Source organism: Lathyrus oleraceus, chromosome 5 (genome assembly GCF_024323335.1).
Source record: "Lathyrus oleraceus cultivar Zhongwan6 chromosome 5, CAAS_Psat_ZW6_1.0, whole genome shotgun sequence".
Taxonomy (NCBI): Eukaryota; Viridiplantae; Streptophyta; class Magnoliopsida; order Fabales; family Fabaceae; genus Lathyrus; species Lathyrus oleraceus.
Window position 1 is genome coordinate 256,443,807 of NC_066583.1, and position 13,850 is coordinate 256,457,656.

Here is a 13,850-nt window from a genome sequence, read left to right on the forward strand (position 1 = left end):
TATATATATATATATATGGACTATGTTATTGTTTTTTTTTTCTGAATTTGATGTGTACATGCTTGGTTATTAATTATTTTGTGAGTCATGATTTTAAGTTCTTTTTTTAGGCTATTGAATATTAATTATTTTGTGAGTCGTGATTTTAAGTTATTTAGGACGTCGTTGTTGATTGTTTTGAAGCTAATTCTTGTAAGTTGTAAGTATTTTATGCAATTTTAGGTACTATCGTAATGCAACTTTGTTTTTTGCAAGTATTTTAATGATGCATTGTATTTATCTTTAGACATTTAATATTGTTATAGATCGGCCAAAAACCCTCATAGTTGAGACCCACATAGAAAGCATCAATGTATTCCTTCATCATAGTCTCTTTAGAAGTAAGATAATCCAAAGGGATGGTATACTCGTGGGGCACACGTTTAGAGTGGACCCAACTCCAATATTTTTGAACCATATATGTACATGTACTAGAGGGAAAGCCTTGGAAACTGGAAAAGAGAGGAAGATGATTGGGAACCTAACAGAATGATTATTCTCCTAATAGGTCTCTGTATTCCTTTTAAAGACTTTGAGGTTAACGTGTTTAATCATTTATTAAGGGCCCTTTTGCAGTTGCATATGATAATATTAGCCTACATCAAATCCTTACAGTATTGATATGAATATAAGAAGGTTGTTCTGACCACGCCAGTCTTCTTACATCTCTTTAAGGCCCAACGCATCTCTTCTAATTCGCCATTAGGTAAAGGCCTCATATCTCTCAGGAAGTGTACTAAGATGTTTGAGGTCTACTTGAATAACTTGAAACATTTCAAAGATCAAAACTTCTTAGTTGCTCCCTTAAATAAGATGGCTTATTCCAACATATGTATCATGAAACCCAGACCGCCTTGCTAATGTTTGGACAGGTTCTCCAAATTGTAGCGTTAGAGTCATTTCTTGGCATATTTTAGATCATATGTTTATATAATGGATGATATATCTCAAGAGGATATTTAGCTAAAAAGACAATTGGTATCTTTCTTTAAGGTCGTGCGATATGTCGATGGTATTGTCCCTTGTGATGTGGCAACGAGGAAATAAGGAAAGTTGTACATAGAGACACAGTTGCTTGTGGACGACGAATCGAAAGAGGATATGAAGATCATTTTTGGTAAACAACATGGGGAGCCCCCTTTTTCTTAAATAATATGTTATTTTTCTAATTTTTAACTTGTCTATTATTAGCTTGCAAATAAAATGAAATGTTACAAAATAGTGCAACAGGTGAAAAAGACTTTTTAGGTTATACCTTTCATGGTGGGTTCTACCAATGCTCCAGCTATTATGGGTTCAGGATGTAGGTCCCATATTGGGTTGGTTACTCTTTTCTCACCTACCCCAGTGCAGGAGGAGGTCCATAATTCTCTCAATTGGGTCGTAGTGGAAGATGTTTCATGCTCATCGTCATTTGTAGTTGGGAGGAGTATGGCCATTAGTCTTGAGCTCGAGGTGCCTCAAGAGGAAATGTCACTCATTTGTTGGTGTTATATTCTTAATAAATACTTAGGGGAACCTGGATCTACATAAGGAGTTTCATCGACTCCCAATGGTTGTGACCCCTCGCTCCTTGTTCACCATAGACTACAAACAATTAATGGGTTTCGAGCTTCTATTTCCGAAGATAATTACATATACTTATCGAGTAAGACTGGAGCTATTCTCCATAAGGAGTTAGAAGACCTAGTGCATCATAATCGTCAAGCGTCACCTATCTTGGAGTTTGGTTCTTTTGGGAGGGAGAAGTCTTTTTGCTTGAGCGTCTTCTAAAGGGAAAGGAAATGCTCAAAGAATGTGTCAATGCTCTCACAATAGCACGAGGCCAATAACTGGATGAGCTCTAAGGGTCATCTATTTTTCTTCTAGGGACAGGGTCCACTGTAGAACCTTTTGAGTTTCCTGTTACATTGGTCGAAAAGGTGTATTCGCTTGTACATGTGGTGTAGAAGAAGGACGAAGCTATGGATCTTGCACAGACAAAATTTACCAAGGTTAAGGTCGTTGTCTCTAAGGACAATGAGGCACTAGACTATTCTCGTAAGATGGTAGATAAGTTTGATTCCTATTTAAAAGAAGCCCGAGAAGGTTGGAAGAAAATCGAAGACGACCTTTGGGAGATGTATCTTGAAAATCTTTTCTTAGCTAAGGAGTATGCGAAGGCAATGGAAGACTAATTATCCTCCGTGCATCCATCTTTAAAGAATGCATTGCATCAGATGGAACATTTTTATTATCATGTGCATATTTAACGGGAAAAAGTTTATTTTAATTAGAAAATGGTGGATGGGAAGCCAATTCCAGTTAGAGAGTAATCAAATGTGTAGTCCCTTTTTGTGTTTTGTGTTTGTGTTTATGGTGTTTATTCTTATTGTAACATCAATGAATAGGTAAATTTTATGGTTTTTGCTTGGCATTATGTATTTTGACATACTGTTACTTTTACACATTGTGACATTACTTTAAGTCCTAAGTTTGTTTTTCCAGAAGATAACTTATTCTTCGAGCTCATGATCGAAGTTTTATTGGACATCTCTTGGATTATGACTGGACATGGTTCGATTCCCCTTCCCTTCCCCCATGTGAATACCTAGTTTAAGGTCAACGTGATAAGTAATCACCTCCTTTTCTAGAGTGGCTAGCTAATAAAAGGGGATGAGCCATTAATCACATTTTTGGGCTTGTTGTCTTTATATATGTGCTTGCAGTTTTTGATCGGTGTATTCCTACATCGATGGTGTTTATGATAACACCCCATATTCATTTACTATGGGGGTTTGATTGCTTTCTTCATGTGTGTGTGGTATTGATAACACCCATGCCTTATGGCTATCCTTTATGATCATAATGAAAAGAGTTTAGTAAACTTCATTTACTATTACTATAAAAAATTACATATTGTCAACAAGTATATGTTACATGAAATAATGGGAAATATAACCAAGCAGTTGTAACCTCTTCTTATTAGCCATTGAGGGAATTAGTCGGGTGCATGGAGGTTGGATTCAGTTCTCATCTAGAATCTTCTCTTGCACCTGTCAAGTTAAAATTATTCATTTTACCAACTAGGGTATTAATAACCATGCTTCTTAATTGCATGATGACGGAGGCCATGTTGGTGTACATCGTCTTTCCTTTGTTATCCTTTTGATCATGATGCATGCCCTTTTTGTATCCTCTTTACCTCCGATAAGGTAGTGTATATTGTCACCGGATCATCATGGATACTGTGGTACTTCAACTTTATATGGAATGGGGAAGCCTCTGTGTCTAAGGTTATTGAAAAAGGCCCACCCAAAATACAGTTGTAGACACCTTTATAGGGAACTACCAGAAATTGCAGGTCAATCGTTTGGTTTCTCTCCCTTATCCCAAGATAACCATCAACTTGATATACACCCATGGGCGGGTCACAATGCCATTGAAATCTTGTAGAACGGGTTCCTCATATGGCCATAAGTTTTTCCCTCTTTAGCCCTATCTTTTCAAACATTTTTGCATAAATGATGTCACGGGAGATTCCGCCATCAATGAGGATCTTGGACACATCAAAATTGGCTACGGTAGCCATTGTGACTAGAGATAAGATATCTTTTGAGATCTTGCCTACTTTTTCACTATCCCGGAATCTGAGGACAAATCTTTTTGGCTACCCGGTAAAAGCATTCCGTTTTTCTTTGCTCACAACCATCAGTTCGACATTTTTCATCGTCATCGTCCACTTGGGGGGTTATTTTTCCTTGGAAGACCATAAGTAATAGATGCAATATATTGCCTTTTTCCATTTTGGTCTTCCTTTTCTTCATTGTTGCTATATTTTTTCCTCTTTCTCTAGTCACAACCTCAATAGCTTTCTCAAGGGATGATCTCTACCATGAATGGAGAATTTCTTCTTTGGCGAATCTTATGGTCCTGACCATATTTCTGGTCACCGTCTCAAGTGTACTCAATAATCCTCATTTCTTAATAAGGTATTTTGTTGTATCATTGAGATAGATGCATCAATTGGTGTTGTGGACATGGATTTTTTGGAAACAACAATAATTTGACTTGTCTATACTAAACTATTCTCTTACTGGATAAGGATTCATGATCTCAGCATCCTTAAACTCGATGTTAGCATGTTGTTTCCAAATTTTCTCCCTCAAAGTTTTTAAGGGGGATGTAGGCGATGCACATGGATCAGTTCCATGGTATATGTCCTCTCTACGGAGATGGTTATCTTTTTGTGGTGCCTAACCATTTCGGGAAATCCTTGCTCCCATACCTATTTCTCCTTCATCAACTGGGATCTTTTTTTCGTAATTGATATAGGGTTGTTCAATATTCATCAAATCACTTAAATTATAATCTCTCTCGAGCCACATCTTTTCCTAGAACATGTAATCCAGTCTCAAACCTTTCTTGAAAATCAAACATTTTAGTGTGTCATCTATGCCTCATACTGCTACTGCCACTTTTGTGAAACAATCAATGTACTCATGCAAGGTTTCCTTATTTTTATAAGTTACCCCATTGAGTATGGCCATGGTTATGAGTTTTCGCTTTCAGGTGGAAAACTGGGCACTGAAGGCATCACACAAATCCTTCCATAAATCTATACTCCATTCTCGAAGGGTTTTGAAACATGTCATCATTGTTATGGCCAAGGTTAGTTCAAAGAGCTTACATTTCACCGCCCCTTAAGCATGGTAGTATTCTAACCTGTCATTTACATGCTTAACATGTTCAGTTGGATCTCCGGTTTTGTCATAACTCTATAACTTTAGGGGCTTCTCTAGAGACCTCATGATTCTGCTTTAGAGGATGCGAACAATCAACAAGTTCTTTTTTCCCTTCAGAGCTAGAGCATTTATGTCAAATCTTTACATTCTTTGAGGATGACATGTCGGTGAATGATGAGGATGAAGAACCTCAGAATGAGTATTACTATCACTCATTCCTTCATAATTGAGCGGATGAGTTCTATGTACTCAATTCCAGTTGCGAGACGGTGACCTCGGGACTTCTATCCTTTGTATAGTTATGCCAATGACAATTGACTCTAGTGCGGTGGCCTGATTTCCTTGGGAGGCTTCCTCCTGTATAGTATTGTCCCTTGGTGGAACGTACTTAATATTCTCTTCAATCCTATGTATCGTTTCAATCAAGAATTCTGAGTTCTATTGATGTACTAAGTTATAGACGTTATTTAGAAATTTGGTGGCATCCTATACTCTAAGATTTGCTTATAAAATTTGAAGTTTTAGGAGAATTCCCTATCTAGGTGTAACAGGTAGTGGAGGAGGTCGGTGATATGGTTCTCTCTAGTGAGGCTTTTGTGTGGATACGAAAAACGTGAGAGCTTGGAATGCTCTTTATCCAACTCTTGGAGGAGCAGAAAATTGTTGTGTAGGGTCAGATAGAGATTCCACCAAAACTGGATCATCTTCCGCCAAAGGAAAATTAGGAAGAAGTGAAGCTTTGCAAATTTAGTGCTAGCAACAACAACAACTTATTGTTGAAGGATAGGTCGAGTGACTTTGGATGTTACCATGCTTGATAAATCTAATGATAGATTTGTTCGAGAGGGAGGTATAAAATTCACTAAATAAGATTGTTGATCTGGATCTTTGGTGGAGAAATAGTAATTTTTTTTATGGAAACTAGCAGGAACCATAAGTCAATTCTCGCATACGGAACCATTGTTCGATTAGGAAGTAAAAATGAAAGTTGATGTGGTCAAGTTATATCTTGTTGTGGCCGAGCAATACTTCTGATGCTAGGACGAGGTAGACATGTAAGGTTAGAGCTCCAACGCCTAAGTCAATGAGATAAATTAAAAGTAATGTGTGAGTGAAAATGGACTTGAATGCCTGAAATGGTACGATTTACCCTAATATATCTAAAGTGGTTAAACCACTCGCGTATGCTGTATTTTATTGTGTGTTGTAATAACTTAAATTGATTCTCATAATAAAATATTGTGAATAACCATGAGAAAAAGTTAACAATAATATTGGGTTGTCACAGGTTCAGGTTGAATACCATTGTTCGGTTAGGAATTAGAAATGAAAGATGAGGTGGTGAAGTTGTATCTTGCTATGGAAGAGCAATACTTCTGATGCAAGGATGATGTGGAACTGTAAGGTTAGAGCTCCAACTCCTAAGTCAATGAGATAAATTAGAAGTAATGTGTGAGTTAAAATGGATTTGAATCCCTTAAATGGTGTGATTTACCCTAATATATTAAAAGCGGTTAAAACACTCGCTATGATGCATTTTATTGTGTGTTGTAATAACTTAAGTTGATTCTCATGGTAAAATATTGTGAATAACCATGAGAAAAAGGTAACAATAATAATGGGTTGTCATAGGTTCAGGTTGAATACAATAAGTGATAATAAAGAAGTTAAATCAATAGTGAGAGGTATGTTGGGCAATGATCCATTTAATGAAGTTCATTTCTTATGTGTGTCTGATGAGATATATCATGACATACGAGGCAGAAAGTGATCTAGTGGTGTATGTCTAGAACATCAAAGCATATGCATTAAATAAAAGGGACAATTCTAGAGGATTCACAATAACTTTAAAACATGTCTATTTTTAACTTATGATTTCCTATATGATTGCAGCCCTTTATCTCTAAAGTGACTAATCTAGTGAATATGTATATCCTACTATTTCAAACCATATTTACTTATGAATTTCATTTTTTAATAAATTTATCAACCCTTAACCAATTTTTACCAATTTCTAAGGTAATAAAGCTAAGAAATAGATGTATATAATTATTTCACATAGTAAAATGCATCAATTCAAACCACGCCATTTTAACACAAAATAATTATTTTCATTAAACTTCACATTGCTCAACATAAAGAAGTTTAGCTCATGGTGAGAAAAATAAATACAACAACACAAGTTCTGACAGCTAACATTTCTAAATACAAATGAAAAGGAAATGTAAGCCTAAGTATGACACTTTACTCCTTACAATCTTTCAATCAACATGAGGCAAGTTTTGTTAGGCTAGGATGTTCAACACTTCTTCAATGGAGGGAGAATGAAAGGAACTCTTGAATAATGATTAAGACATCTTCTTCAATAAGATATTTTTCTAAGTGATTTCTCAAGTCTTTCAACTTTTGAGCCTCTCTTCATTTCTTCCAAGAGGTCCTTTTTATATCCTCTAACATTTAGGGTTTTGTCTTGTCATTGGATCATGGGCCTTGTGAATGTTCATTGTTTTGGCCCAAAGAAATTAACATAATCCTTATCCTTTCCCTCGAATCAACATTAGGTAGTACAATTTCAGCATGCAAGAGACAACACATCCCGTGGTAGATATGATGTGCAGACAGATAAAGAATGTGCATAAATCAGCGTGTAGTAGCTTTTGTAGATTTTTTATGTAGCATTTGATCTTATCCATCCAGTTTTTCAGCTTACATGTGTTTCATTCTCCATATTGTTGCCACGTTTGCCTATTGTTGTGGACCTTCACTCCTTTCAACATCTTTTGCCTTTAACGTCTGCTGGGAAGTAAGGTTGAATTGAGGCTCTAGTTCTGTCGTGCTAGAAATTATCATTTGAGTAGTCTTACACAAGTGACAAACACATAAAAATTATAAAAGAGAGAACCTATTATATTATACACAAAATGAACTAAAATAACAAATTCTACTTGAATTAACCCAATAAAGTTTGCTAATAACAAATAGTGAGTTATCACACCCCTAAACTTTTACCTGTCCTCAGGTAATGCAATAAATAATATCATAAAAAAGTAAAAAATAATACTTCCTCCATCTCTTACTTCAGCAACACATTTCATATAACTATAATCTTTCTCAAAGGAATGTATAAAAAAATCGACACAACTTGGTCTTTGTCATATATAAGCCTTGTTTGTGTGTGTCTGTGTGTCTGTGTGTGTGTGTGCGTGTGCGTGTGTGTGTGTGTGTGTGTGTGTGTGTGTGTGTGTGTGTGTTTATGTGTGTGTGTGTGTGTATGTGTGTGTGTAACCCATGTTGTCATATGTCATGCCAGAAGTCTTCGTTCAAGATAATTAACTTAGATCCTAGTTTGGTAAATTTATCCTATGGTTCAAGGTTTTCAGTTTTAGTAAGGGGATAAACTAGCTTAATGTTTTTAATGGATCTTTGGTTCTATTTGAACTTAGGGATTCTACTTGTACAACTTTTCTTAGTAACTTTTTCTAGGTAATCCATCTTTTCACCTGACGGTGTCTCACTTGTAATGAGTCCAACATGTTACTCATAGTGAAGACACCTAATGTTCCTCGAGTTTCGGGCACATGAACTTTACTCATAACGTTCTTTCTTTTTGCATACTTTTGTGTGTTTTGTTTCTCTTTTTTGGTTACATGCATTAGTAAATGCAGTAGATCCATTCACTATCCTTATTTACTAGTATTTTCCTTCCATAAACTAAATTCTATAATGAGTCTTATTCTCTACTTTTTTCCTCTTCTTTCCTTAATCCTTCTTTTTGATCTTTGGTAGGGTACCTTTTGAACCAACCTCCTCTTTAGAAACAACAACAAATGTGTTCTTGGATTTCAGTTTAGGAGAGGACTCAATGGTCCTCTAATTCTCTTTTGATACGGGCCTAGTCACATGTTATGTCACGTCAGATGCTTTTGACTTCTTTTTACCTTTTTATTGAGTACTTAGCCTTGGTTCTCACTAGTTCATCATCCTTTGATATCTCAACACCTTATGGAACGCCAATAGTCTTCAGAGACTCCCATGATTCATGATAATTTCCCATCATTGTTATTGCCACGAAATATAGGTTAGAATCCTTCAACATTTCTCCCATCTGATATTGTTCCCAGACTTCCTTTGTCTTGAATGATGCGGCATAATTCTCTTCATAAGAATCTTATTGTATGTCTTGTTTAACTTGAGCTTAATTTTTTTCCATTTTCTTTTCTTCAGGGGTTACCTACACAAAAACAAATGGCATTTCATTGGTTGTAAGTTCATCTTCTTGTTCCTTTTCAGCTTGTTCTTTGTTGCTTTGGTTTTTATCTTTGTCTTCAACTTCTTTATTATTGTGTTCCTTGACTTCTTTATCTTCAGTTCTTCCTTCCTATTGGTTGTTAGGGTTTACTTCATCATCATCTTGTTCAATATCAACATTACTTTCCTCTTCAATAGTTTTCTCTGGCTCATTTGCCTTTGGTTCCTATTTAATTAGGATCTCTTCACCCTCCTCTTGCTCATTCCCAAATGACTCATTAATGTCAAAATTATTTGTCACCTTAGGTTCTGCCTCCCTGGACTTCTTTGATGGACTATTGTCTTTCTTTGTTGCCTTCTTAGGTTTCTTCTTTTTCTTTAAGGATTCTCCTTCTAGAGCGATAAAAATCGTCTCTGGAACAGATTCAGGCATCAAGAATGACACCTTATTTTTCTTAGTCTTTTCCTTCTTTTGTTTCCTCACCGGGTTACCTTCTGATTTCTCTTTCTTTTTAGGTTGTTCTTCCTAGTTGTTTTCATCTTTAGTTAGTTATTCTCCCAAAATATGATATAGGAATACAAGGGAGCGATTCATTAATCCACCCTTGTGGAGACTATACAACCTTTTGTGCCATGTACGTTGTTTCTTTACAAACCTATAGAACTCACGCTGGACCCACTGTATTTATTATAGAGTTTCCCACAAGAGTTCTTCGTTGTTAAGCAAATAATTGACTTCTGATAATGTTTTGGCGTATCTCTGGTGTAAGACCCTAATTTTGACCCTAAGATCCCTCATGGCATCATAACATTGCATTTGCATTGCCTCAAGGATCATAAGCATCTTGGCTCTTTGCCTTTGGGTGGGATCTCTTGTGAGTGGTTTGAGATCACCAAGCACACTTGAATTGTATATTATTGCTTTTTTCATTTTATTTACTAACCAAAAGCACAAAAATATGTCACTAACATCTTTTGTTTGTAGCTTGAGCAGTCACAAGGTCAAAAGCTTCTAGGAGACCCTATGTGCATTGATATGGTCAAGAGAAGATGAAAGCAAACATGGCAATGGTTCCAAAATCTCTCATCCATCAAATGTGCCTCCCAAGTATCTCAATTCATCATTTTGATTAAAGCAAATCAAGGTTTTGATCCTAATCTTTTTTAAGATGGTACGTAGGCAATGGGTTTATCCATCCAAACACAAAAATGTAAATAACTTGTATATTCTCTTCTCATCTCTTCAATCATGTTTGCACAAATAAATTTTCACAAAATACCAACCTTACAACAAGTGTGAAAAGGGCTCCCTAGGAGTACCTAGGATGTTTTGGGTGCTTAAAACCTTCCCATTGCATAACTAACCCCCTTATCCTGATCTCTGACATTTTTACTAGTTTTTGATTCGATAAAACTTTTAGGTTTTTGTTCGCTTTCTAACCATTCCTTTGGATAAATAGAAGTGCGGTGGCGACTCGACTTGTATGGTTTACCTTAGATTTAGTCAATATCTCTAATGGTAACGAATACCCCACTACAGAAAAGTGGCGACTCTGCTGGGGACATTTGCCTAGTGGGTTTTGCCTACTTTTCATATTTGTTGTATTGTATTGTATATTGTTTTCTGACATATTTTTGTGCAATTTGGGATTACTGTATTGTATGTAATGATTGAATTGCTTGAATATTAATTCCTTGTATGCTTGGTGATCTTTGTGAGATGAGTTCTATACCCGAACTCGAGTGCACTTAAGATAGGAGAATGGCATAGTCTTGTTGACTTGTGTGGAGTTATTCCTTAGCAAGTTGACTTGCAATCCCATTCACTTGGTGGAGGTCATGTTGGGATCAATAATGTCACACAAGTAGTTGTGGTTAGACATTACTCTTTCCAATATAGACCTTGGAAGCCAGGGACCTTAGTTTACCAAGCCCATCTTGGCCTATTCTTAGGATTTAGTGCGAAAGTCGTTCAAGTGTGAGATTTGATACGATTGTTACGCGATACTACACTCATAAGAGTCTCTCTTGAGAATATTTTTGGAATACGAGTAGTCGTTTCTCCGATAATATCCGAAAGATGGGATGATGACTATGGGAACCTCTTGTAGAACATGTTTGGCAGGTTTAAACCCTAGTACACTCCCTTTGGGTGGTTCTTAACCGAGACTCCATGCTCGTGACTTGCAACAAACCCTTGATTCATGGTTGATCCGTTCTTGTATTCTTAATATCAATGGAACTTGGGTGTTGATAAGGTGTAAACCATAATCCACCAAAATGGATGATTGATATTAAGGATGACATGATCCATCCCATGACCTTTGTTTGGTGTGCTTTGCTTGATCCTTGAGTGTGATTGTTGCATTCATGCATTCATGCACCCATTTGCATCCATATCATCAATAATGAGGAAATTTTCAAGGAACTTAAGAGGTCTATTTGCAAAATTTTCAGGCATGGAAAGACAAAGAAGGAATACAAAGAAGTACAGTTTTAGACAACCCGACTTGAAAGAGCTAAGAAATTTGACATCCTATGTACTAGATCCCTTGGGTTTCAAGGCTCGTTTTGGGAAGCTTCTATCTGTTCTGACTACTCAAGTGGGCGAAGGATTGATGAGTGTATTGGTGCAGTTCTATGATCCCTTGTACCGTTGCTTCACATTTCCGGATTTTCAGCTTTTGCCCACGCTTGAGGAGTATGCCTACCTTGTGGGTATACCTATTCTAGACCAGTTACCGTTTAGTGGCTTAGAGAGTATTCCTACTTCTCAAGAGATAGCTGATATGTTGCATATAGATGAATCTCTGGTTGGTGCTCATATGACTACCAAAGGTGGAATTCAAGGTCTCCCTTCTGAGTTCCTCATTGCTCAAGCTACTATGTATGGGAAGGCCATGAGTGAGGACGCCTTTGAAGCCATATTTGTACTTCTCATCTATGAGCTAGTGTTATTCCCCAACATCGACAAGTTTGTGGATGTAAACGCTATTAGGATTTTCTCTACTCTTAATCTCGTTCTGACTTTGTTGGGTGACACTTACTTTTCTTTGCATATGAGGAATGCAAAGGGTGGTGGTACCATTGTATGTTGTTTGCCTCTGCTGTACAAGTGGTTTATTTCGCACTTGCCGCAGACGGTCGCCTTCAAGGAGAACAAAGGATGTCTACGGTGGTCCACGAGACTTATGTCTCTCACTAATGATGATATCTTTTGGTACAACCATGTATATGATGGTGTGCAGATCATTGACTCTTGTGGTGAATTCTCTAATGTGCCTCTTCTTGGTACATGTGGTGGGATTAACTACAACTCTATTTTGGCACGTCGTCAGCTTGGGTTCCCCCTAAAGGATAAACCCAATAACATTCTGTTAGAGGGTGTGTTCTTTCAGGAGGGTAAAGATACCCAAGGCTTGAAGGGCAGGATGGTCCGCGCTTGGCGCAAGTTCCATAGGAAAGGAAGGAAGGAGCTAGGTCCGAAGAACTTGGTCGCTTTAGAGCCTTATACTTCTTGGGTTAGGAGGAGAGCTTCTGAGTACCTCATGCCTTACGAGTATCCAAGACCTACACCTTTGGTTGTGGCTGGGCCTTCAACCCTCCCTGACCAAGGAGTAGAGGAGTTGAGAGACGAAGACCGTTCACGTGCCTGGATCCGTGAACGAGAGAAGTTGCTTCAGCAGATCAAAGAGAAGGATGCTTTGATAGAGTTCCTCGAGCACCAAGTTATAGATGATCCTGATGATGCATGGACTTCTCTACTTCCTCAGTCTTCCAAGTTTTGGAAGAGGAAGTACGATCGACTCGCCAAAGAAAAGGCGGACATGGAGGCAGCCTACGAGAGGGAGGTGAAGAGGTTTTGTGCATCTTATCTTCCCGTGTCCATAGATTTAGATGATTGCTTCTAGGGTTCCATAGGATGATCATTTTCCTTCTCTCTTGTATTGTATTTGGTTACCAAGATTGTACTTCTTTGGTGTAAAAAAATATTTTCCAGATATTATTGAGGTGATATTTCCATATATGTCTAAATAATTAATATTTTCAAAATTTGCAAATAGGACTCTAAAGTTCCTCTGATAAATAAAAAAACAAATCATATGCACAAGCATTGCATGCATCATGTGCATCAACAGGTTTTTCTCCAGGCTTCTTGTTCTATGGTCTAACTCTGTGTTCTTCATTTATTTTGAAGACAAACTGACTCACCGGTATTACACCCGAGCCAACGCATCAAGACTAATGGATCATTTGGAACAAGAGAACCGTGAGCTTAAGGAGGAAGTAGCCAGATTGACTACCTTGATGGGTCATTCATGGATGCCCATAGTCAGTCTTCTCCGACACCTTCAACTCCTCCCTAGAGGACAGTCATCTCTGAGATTGTCTCTTCAACTATGCCTGCGGCCAGCGCACACTTTGCACCAACGGCCATGCCAGCCGGGTTTCCATGGGGGATGCCTCCCAACTTCATGCCTAAGGGTCCTGCACCCACTTTTGCTTCTCTGTCGGCATCTAGCCCGGTCCTTGCTATTCCTCCTCCTGTCGTGCATACTATACCCAGAGTAGACGACACCATCTATCATTCTGAGCCGTCTGAGGGCCCAGATGTCTATGAAAAGATGGATGCTATGAATGATCAATTTCTTGAGCTCCGTAAGAAATTGAAAACTCTTCGAGGAAAGGACCTTTTCGGTAAGTCTACTGCTGAACTCTGCTTGGTTCCTAATGTGAAGATCCCTGTAAAGTTCAAGGTTCCTGACTTTGAAAAATATAAGGGAAATACTTGCCCTCTCAGCCACCTGATCATGTATGCCAGGAAGATGTCGACTCAGA